Below are 8,633 nucleotides of genomic sequence, written 5' to 3' on the forward strand. Positions count from 1 at the left end.
GTGTGATGGCGCGGGGCAGGCCACGCCGCGCGGCGGGAGTCCGGGCGGGGAGGAGCATAGTGGGGGAAGTGACTCAGGGCCAGAGGCGGACATGCCCACGGGAGGCAGGGTGGGGGAGCGCGGGGCATGGGCGACCCCGCGGGCGGGACGGGGTCGGGGTGCCAGCGTCCCCAAAGCGCCCGAGCCGGAGCGCGAGGGTGGGCCCAGCTGCGGGGCCCTGCGCCGACGGGGTCTGGTATCTGGGCTGAGCTGGAGCGCGACGTCCACCCCCCGGGGAGGCGGGAGGAGCCGGGTGGCATCCAGCTGTGCAAACAGGAGGAGGTCCCAAACCTACCCAGGGGAGAGGGGCGAGAGGGCCGCCCGAGTGCCCGCGGTGCGGGCAGTGCCAGCCTCCTCGGGGCCGGACGCAGAAACTTGTTGCAGCCAACAGGCGAGCGCGGGTGCCCCTAGCCGCCAGCGGCGGAGTGGGTGGGCGGGCGAGAGGGAGGGGAAGGCTGGCGGACGCCGCAGCGAACTGGTGGGCAGACCCGGAGTCGCCGCGTAAGCGGGGCCGGCTCAGTGCGGTGCGGCAGGCGCGGCTGTGCGGCAGCGGAAGTCCTTTGTTGCAGCGCAGTCCCTGGCAGAGCCCGAGTGTCTCGGCGCAGCCCAGCCGGAGCGCCGCGCGTCGCAGCCAACGGCAGCCCGGGCCCCTGCGCCTCCGCCCGCCTTTCCCGCGGCCCCTGTGCCTTAAACTCCCTAAAACCTCCGCAGCCGTGCGTCCCGCTGCGCCCGGTGAGTATCTGCCAGTCGCCGGGGCTATTTGCGCAACTTTGGCCCGGGTCGGACGGGCCGCGGGCCTGGCGGAGTGCGGGGCCGCAACCCGGAGCGCTTGGCGAGGCGCGGGTGACTGGCGGCTGCCGGGCCGCCTGCCCCGTGCGGGCGCCGGAATCCCGCGTGCGCGGCCTCCCCGGGTCCGAGGCGAGGCCCGGCTCCCGACGACTTCCCAAATTACTTCTTTTCCCTTTCTCTGCTTTTATTTTATTTTTTGAGGGGGGGAGGGGAGCGGGAGGCGGGAGGCCGCGCTTGATTGACGGGCCCAGAGCCCGCTTAGTCAACTTCCAGCTGCGGCCGAGCGGGTGGGAGGGAGCGTCCCGGAGCCTGAGGCCGCAGAGTTGGGCTCGCTCCGAGGGAGGAGGCGGCCCGGTGGGGCCGAGGCTCGCTCGTCTCTTTCCCACCTCCTCTCGCCGGCACACATGCTTTTTTTGTTCCCTTCCAAAGTGGTAGGTTATGGTGGCTCGGAGATTTTTCTGTGGAAGAGGTTTCTCCGAGTCCTGGGAAGAAAGTGCTTTCCGCCAGCCTCCAGTGGTGGGCGCTTACTAGTTGAAGTTCTGCTAGTGGCGGTGAGCGAGTTGGGCGGCGGGCGGGAGTCGTTCCCGCTGAAGTGTGCAGGCGTGGTCCCGAGCTCCGCCGCTCTGGGTCTCTTTTTTCACCTGAGCCACACGTCCACGTGATTTGGGGGGTTGACAAGACATTTTCCAAGTTGGACGCGTCAGGGATAGGTTAATGAGTCCTTGCTTTCGGGGGATAGGGTATTTGTATGTGTGTGATAATGGTGGTAATGTGCTGCGACCGAGCGTCGATGTAGAAGGCACATGTAGATTCTCCACCGGTCAAAAATGTATACAGTCTGTATCGTGGCTGCAACAATTTTCCCTGTGACACTGGAACACTCAGCGGTCCGAGTTTTTTTTTTTTTTCAGACAAAATCTGGCCGTGTAACAGCTTCGACCTCAATTCTCCTGCCTCATGAGGCATGAGCCACCATGCCTGGTTTGGGTTTAGAGGCTTTCTAAGACCACTTAGAATTCATTTCTCGAGCTGAAGAGCGAGGCACCCTGAAGCAGATTTTGGGGAAAGGATTAAGTTCTCTTGACAACTTTAAAGCAGTCTTGGGCTTCTTTGACACGGATAATGTAGATCCTATGAAATTTTTGTCAGTTCAAGTGGCTATGATATGGAGAATGGGGAGAAGGTAGGTACTGGAGGGTAAAGCCTGAATGATGGCTGGTCATTGGCCCAGAATCTTAAAACTTCGTCTTTGAATCACTTGCTGATAGTAATACTGAGTGGCTTTGGGAGCTGCTTGGGGTTTCCGCCTCTTACAGAGATAAAGGAAAATACAGTATAGTAAAGAAGAAATGTTTTTCAAAGGTTAATAAATAGAAAGTGTGCAGTTAACATACTCGGTTTTTTTTTTTTTTTTTTTTTTTTTTTTTTTTTTTTTTTAAAAAGGGATTTTTTTTTTTTTTTTTTTTTTCGTCTTTTTGAAACAGGGTCTCCCTGTAGCCCCAGCTGGCCTTGAATTCAGTTCACTATATAGACCAGGCTGGCTTTGAACTCACAGAGATCCGCCTGCCTCTGCCTCCCAAGTGCTGGGACTACAGGCGTGCACCACCACGCCTGGCCTAACATACTCGTTTTTGTTTTGTTTTGTTTGTCATTTTGAGACAGGGTCTCCCTGTAGCCCCAGCTGTCCGGGAACTCACTATGTAGACCAGGCTGGCTTTGAACTCACAGAGATCCTCCTGCCTCTGCCCCCCAAGTGCTAGAACTACAGGCATGTGCCACCATGCCCGCTAACCTACTGGTTTTTTAACAGGATTTCTCCATTAAGACCAAGGTTTTGCAGTGTGCGGGCATGCTTGCAAATTCCATTACTTAAGGAGGGGAGGGCTGAAGCAAGAGGATCAGGAGTTCGAGGCTAACCTGAGTCCAGGCTGCATAGCGAGACCCTTTTTCAAAAAATTAAGTTTTCATGATACTGAACAACTCTGGTTGAGCAGTCTTCCTAGCAGGCTTTGCTGTTCTTGTCATTTCTAGCATGAGAGCTGGTGCATCACTGTAAGAGGAAAGAGAAACCATGTTTTAACCAGGACCTTAGCAGGGTGTGAGCGCAGTTTCTTGACCTTGTGGGCTGTTGGGTTTTTTTTTTGTTTGTTCTGTTCTTTGGTCTCAACTTTTATCCTCTTGCTTCAACCTGAGTATTGGGATTGCAGGCCTGTGTCACCACACCCAGCTTTTTGACCTTGTGTTTTGATTTCTTTGTAGCTGCTAAAATTTTGTACTTTCTGCTTCTTCATTTTCCTTTTTTGTCAGTCTCTGGGGAAGGTACCATCAGAGACCTTTTTCAAAGTGCCTGCATGTTTCTTGCTAATGTGCAGGAAAAAATGTCTGCTTTCAGGTCTGTTCTCTAACCAGGAAAGACACAAAGCTTTTGCTGTTAACCTTACAGGGGAAAGGGGAAGAAACCATTAGGGATAGAAATGCAGAAAAATAATCACAATTTTTATTTTTAAGCTCCAATCTGTTGTATTCAAAGATCAATCTGTGTGAAACATCTGAGTGTTCATTTCAGTCTATAGTATGTTTTTTTTTTTCAGATAGTTTCTTGTCCTAGTTATCTCTGAAAATAGTGAAAATGGTTTGCTTTCTTATGTGAACCAAGTTAAATTATTCATGTCAATTTTTTTCTCCAAGTAGAAATGCATTTTCAACTATAAAAATCCGTGCTCTTTGTAAAAATTCAACCTATACTGAAGTACATAAAATACAAAAATGAAAATCATTCTGACTCCCACTCCCCAGAGATACTGTGAACAATCAATTCCTTGTTTTAAACCAGAGAAAGCAACATTTGAGCATCACAGTGCTGCTGCATGTGCCCCACTCTGGCTTGTCATGGTTTGTGGGCTCATGGGCTCTTTACTGAACTTGGTGAGAACTGTCAGAGGGAAAGGGAGTGTTTTTGCATTGGACTGATTTAAAATTCTCTGATTAAACAACAGGCATGAAAGTTATATAAAATAGGGCTGCTGTTTTATGGTTTGTCCTCATGAAGTGTACCTTGGTGGGCTAGCTTTCACTCTTTGTCAGTGTTGATACGCCTATGTCTGCTGGATTGATTTATGTAGGCTTAACTCATTAAAACAAATCCCTCAAGTGTAGGGCATTTCCTAGTCTTACCACTGGGAATGACTGTGGATACTTGCCATGAAAACCATGTCAAGATCTCCCTGTGCCTATGGGATGAAGTGCATAACTCTTCATCAGTATCCAAAGGATGCAAGCAGAACATGATGGGAAAGTAGAGGGAAGATGTTTTAAGGTATGGCATGGGAAGGACTGACAGTAGGGAGGGGATACAGGACTCTGGGATCACATACATATATACATTAAAATATATATATAATAATAAATATATATATGTATGAATGTTTTGCCTGTAAGTGCACCTATGTTAATGCAGTGCCCACAGAGGCCAGAAGAGGGTGTCAGATCCCCTGGAACTGGAGTTATAGACACTTACCTGCCATGTGGGTGCTAGGAACCCATGTCCTCTGCAAAAGCAGTCAATGCTCTTAACCAGCTGAGCTACCTCTCCAGCCCACTGGCATCTTTTATATATGTGTATATGTACATACATATATATATATATTGGTCTTTTTGAGACAGGGTCTCCCTGTAGCCCCAGCTGACCTGGAACTCACTATGTAGACCAGGCTGGTCTTGAACTCACAGAAATCCACCTGCCTCTGCCTCCCTAGTGCTGGGATTAAAGGCGTGCGCCACAACGCCCGGCCTATTTTTTAAATATTTTTATTTTATGTGTATGAGTGCATTGCCTGCATAAGTGTGAGTGCACCTGTGTTGTGAAATGCCCACGGGGGTCAGAAGAGGGCATCGGATCCCCTGGAACTGGAGTTACAGATGTCTTTTAGCCACCATGTGGGTGCTGGGGATCGAACCTGGGTCCTCTGCAAGAGCAGCCAGTGCTTTTAACTGCTGAGCCATCTCTCCAGACCCTGATGTCTTACATATTTAAGATAGATTTCTAATCTTGATAGTTTGGCATGCATAGTCATTAGAGAATGACTTCTTCCTTACTCTGGTATATTAAAGAAGGATGAACTTTGAAGTTGATTTTCTAATAAAACCCCAAAATAATACATAGGATTTTGTTTTTGTTTTTTGAGACAGGGTCTCACTATGGAGCCCTAGGCTGGTCTCCATTTCTCCGGAGATCCACCTGTCTCCTGAATGGTGGTGTTAAAAAATGTCGTGGTCCACCACACCTGGCTGTATATAGAAGTTTAATCTCATTAGTTATTTGAGGGTCTTAAGGACATGGCTTTTTCACACTACTCTGAATTTAAATTGTTACCATATCGGAAGGCTAGAAGCATAATGGCATAGAGTGCTTGCCTAGAATGTGTTAGGTTCTAGGTTCAATCCCCAGCACTGGAAAGAAAAGTGTGCATATAATGTTTTTAAAAAGAATGAAATTACCAACTGTATTTTCTTTTACTTGCCTATGTAAGATGTATGTAGTCTTTTTAGGAGATAACTGAAGCGCTCCTTCCATACTTGGAATTGCCAGTTTTGGGAGTGGGCATGGGTGGTCAGCAGGTTGAAGGGGAGATAGGGGCCAGGTAGAGCAGTCTGCCTGCCTGTGAGAATGATGAGCACTTTTACAGATTTATGGAAAATGTGATGGTGGGAGGCTTAGAATGTTCCAAAGGGACACTTCAGTTAATAGTCATACCCAGAAAGTGCTGTCTGGTTCACTGAAATGTAGTATTTTGAATCAAAAGTCAAGAGTTTCAGCCCCAGTCTCTATTTACAAGATGAGTAGTTGCTACACCTGTTTTCTTCATTCACAAAATGAAGACGATTAAAAACCTACCTCAAGGTGGTTGTGAGAATCAGTTGAGAATGCTCTGTAAATTGTCAACAGTGTAAAGGTTGCAGCGACTGCCATAAGCAAAAAAAAAAAAAAAAACTAATAAAGTGAAAACTACTTCAGCATTTATTTTAAAAACCCATGAAGTATCAGCTAAATGTCAAGCAACTATAAGAGGCTCAGGGGTTCTAGAACAGTTACTGGCACAGTGTCTTCATGTCAAGAACCTTATAATGAAGCTGAGGAGCCAGATTCCAATACCAGCCTTGAACTTAGTGATGGATATAGCATTCTACCTTGGATGATCCACTTGTCACCCAGAGGTTGTATATATAGATGTCTGCTTCATCCTGGATCAGATATGATTCCCAAAGAGAGTGTGTTGGACGTGGAAAAGGTTCTAAGCAAAGAGAATAGCCTATATGAAGGAAGGAAGGCTTTCATTCTTTAGGTATTTTGGGATGAGGGATAATCAAATAGATTTAAGACTCAAAACTGAAATTAGGCTTAGAATGAAAACATTTTTAATGATATTTTTATTGGCTTATTTCATTGAATTTTAATTAGAGTTTTCAAAATTTAGGTTAGAACTGACAGCCACTGGAGCCATAGAACTAGAACCAGTATACTTTCTTAAATTTATAGACTCTGCTGAGAGAAGGAAACGGAATAATCATTCATCTTTCCCATCATTGTAGAAAGAGCTCTCACAGGTTATTTATTCATTTAGCAACATTTACTGACTATGTAAGTTTTGAAGTAAAGGATGAGCCAAAGGCGTGTATTCCAGTTGCTCCCAATTTAAATGGAGACAGTGTGAGTACACACAGAGTGCTTAGGAATAGATGAAAACCATACAGGCTGTAAAGCGTTGGAGGAGCCTACTATTTATGCAGTGCCCTCTGGTGTTTGGAAGGTGGCTCTGCTGCCTTTTTAGGATGGAGGCCTAAAAATGTAGGTATGAAAATAACCCTCCCTCTGCTACTGGAGAGAAAGAAGAGTATTAAGAAAACCGTTATATTCCCTCTCACTTCTCTAGATGAATTCTTTTCCTAGACATGGACTTGAACTGCAGAAACAGCTTACTCCCATTATTTTGTTGTCAACTTTTGCTATCCATTGTCCTGTTATGAAATGTAAGAATTTGCCTACTATGGAAGTACATAGGTCCTCATAGAATTAAGTTATGTAGGTTGTTTCACTGAGTTTTTGTCTAGTTTCACAGACTGTAAGAGATTAAAATGATAGACAGCAGATTAGCACACACCTTTTAGAAGTGACAGCTGTTGGCTTGACAAGGGCAGAAATACCAACCAACCAACAAACCACAGTCTACAAAAGTATAGCAGTCAGAACATTTGTGTAGGTGCAAACAACACTTGCAAATTGGACCAGCTCAGCTGGGTGTGGTGGCCCACACACATCTTTTATTCCAGCAGAGGCAGGCAGATCTTTCTGAGATGGAGGCCAGCCAGGGCTACATACTGAGACCCTGTCTTCATCCCCACCCCCACACACACCACAAAAGAAACTGACCAGCTCTTGCAGGGGAGTAAAACATTCAGGTGGTGCTATCCATGAGAGCTGCAGTATGGGTAATAGAAAGAGCCTAGATCAGGCTAGCATAGCACTGAGCATAGCACTGAGGGCCTCAGTTTGCTTTCTGATCTGCAAAACAGGTTGAACTTGACCTTTCATAAAGTTCTAGAAATTGTGTTCAGTATGATGACCTTAATTTTTAAAGTTGTAATGCCCCAAAAATGTCTTCACTATACAAGCATTCCTAGAGAAGTGTGTGTCCTGCTTTTATGGCTAAGAAAAGTAGAATTAGAGAGGAAAAAGTTTCCTGATAGCTACATAAGGGGGAAATAGAACTGTTTTTTCATATCTAGCAGTGCCTGTTTCTAGGGCTCTTTTTTTTTTTTTTAAAAATTCTTTCATTTAACAAGCGTGTGCTAAGTGCCAGGCATGTGGGAAGATTGTGCTAGGCATAGGGAACACTAAGGCTATTTAGCGATGTCCCTGCTCTGAGGGGTTCAGTATAGTGGGCTTTACTGTACCATACTGCTCCTTAGATCTGTCAGTGCTAATGATACAACGCTACAGCATTGTTAGGATTAATAAACGCATTATGGCTTTAACAGACTTTCGGGTGAGCATGAAACCGAGCCGCCATTTATAGCATTGTTTCTATGGGAATATGTGTTGCAGGTTCCAAATAACTTAAAAATAAGTTTTGGAACATAACCCAATTATAATTTCAGAACTTCCTGTACTAAGTACTGAGTTTGGAATCTAGTAGCTGGCCAGAATGCCTGGTTTAAATAATGAGTAAAATTTTTGTGTTTGTCACTTAAGTAACTCAAAGTAAAACCCATTATCCTTAGGAAATTCTACAACTGGTTATTGTCAGAAGTTTTAAGGAGAAAACCTAAAAAATGCAATTAGAGATTGGACTATGTACTCAGGAAAGTGGTAGTCAAAGAATAAATTTTTTGTGTGAATAAAGAGAAAGGAATTTTAAAATTTATTGAAAAAGCCAGGGATGGTGGCGCATGCCTTTAGTCCCAACACTCGGGAGGCAGAGGCAGGCGGATCTCTGTGAGTTCAAGGCCAGCCTGGTCTACATAGTGTGCTCAGGTCAGCTGGGACTACAGGGAGACCCTGTCTCCAAAAGACAAAAAAAAAAGAAGAAGAAAAACCACTACCAGAAACGACTATGGTCTATGACATAAGTCCTGAGACAGGCGACCTAAGGGGACACACGAGACAATGATTTCAAAGTAGCAATTAAAACTATGTTCAAAGGCACTCAAAGAGGAATAAATAAAAAACCAAATCATGCTGTGACAACACGATACTTGAATGAAACAACTAAAGAATGCATTGGATCCTCAATCAAAGAAAATGTGAA

At 45.8% G+C, this 8,633-nt stretch overlaps 1 protein-coding gene across 4 annotated transcripts in view; it reads left to right on the forward strand.

Annotated features, from left to right (window-relative positions):
• Positions 1-163: 163 nt before the first annotated feature.
• Positions 164-8,633, forward strand: part of Zbtb1 (zinc finger and BTB domain containing 1) — a 27,677-nt gene continuing 19,207 nt past the window's right edge. The window contains exon 1 of one of the 4 annotated variants that reach the window (XM_029555570.1): positions 164-430. The gene's annotated coding sequence lies outside the window, so the exon portion shown is untranslated. Of the gene's footprint in view, positions 772-1,867; positions 2,012-8,633 lie in introns of those variants that run through there. The other 3 variants (XM_008852125.3, XM_008852126.3, XM_029555571.1) reach the window with 3 other exon arrangements.

The sequence above is a fragment of the Nannospalax galili genome, unplaced genomic scaffold (assembly GCF_000622305.1).
Source record: "Nannospalax galili isolate Female #2095 unplaced genomic scaffold, S.galili_v1.0 scaffold285, whole genome shotgun sequence".
In the NCBI taxonomy this organism is placed as follows: Eukaryota; Metazoa; Chordata; class Mammalia; order Rodentia; family Spalacidae; genus Nannospalax; species Nannospalax galili.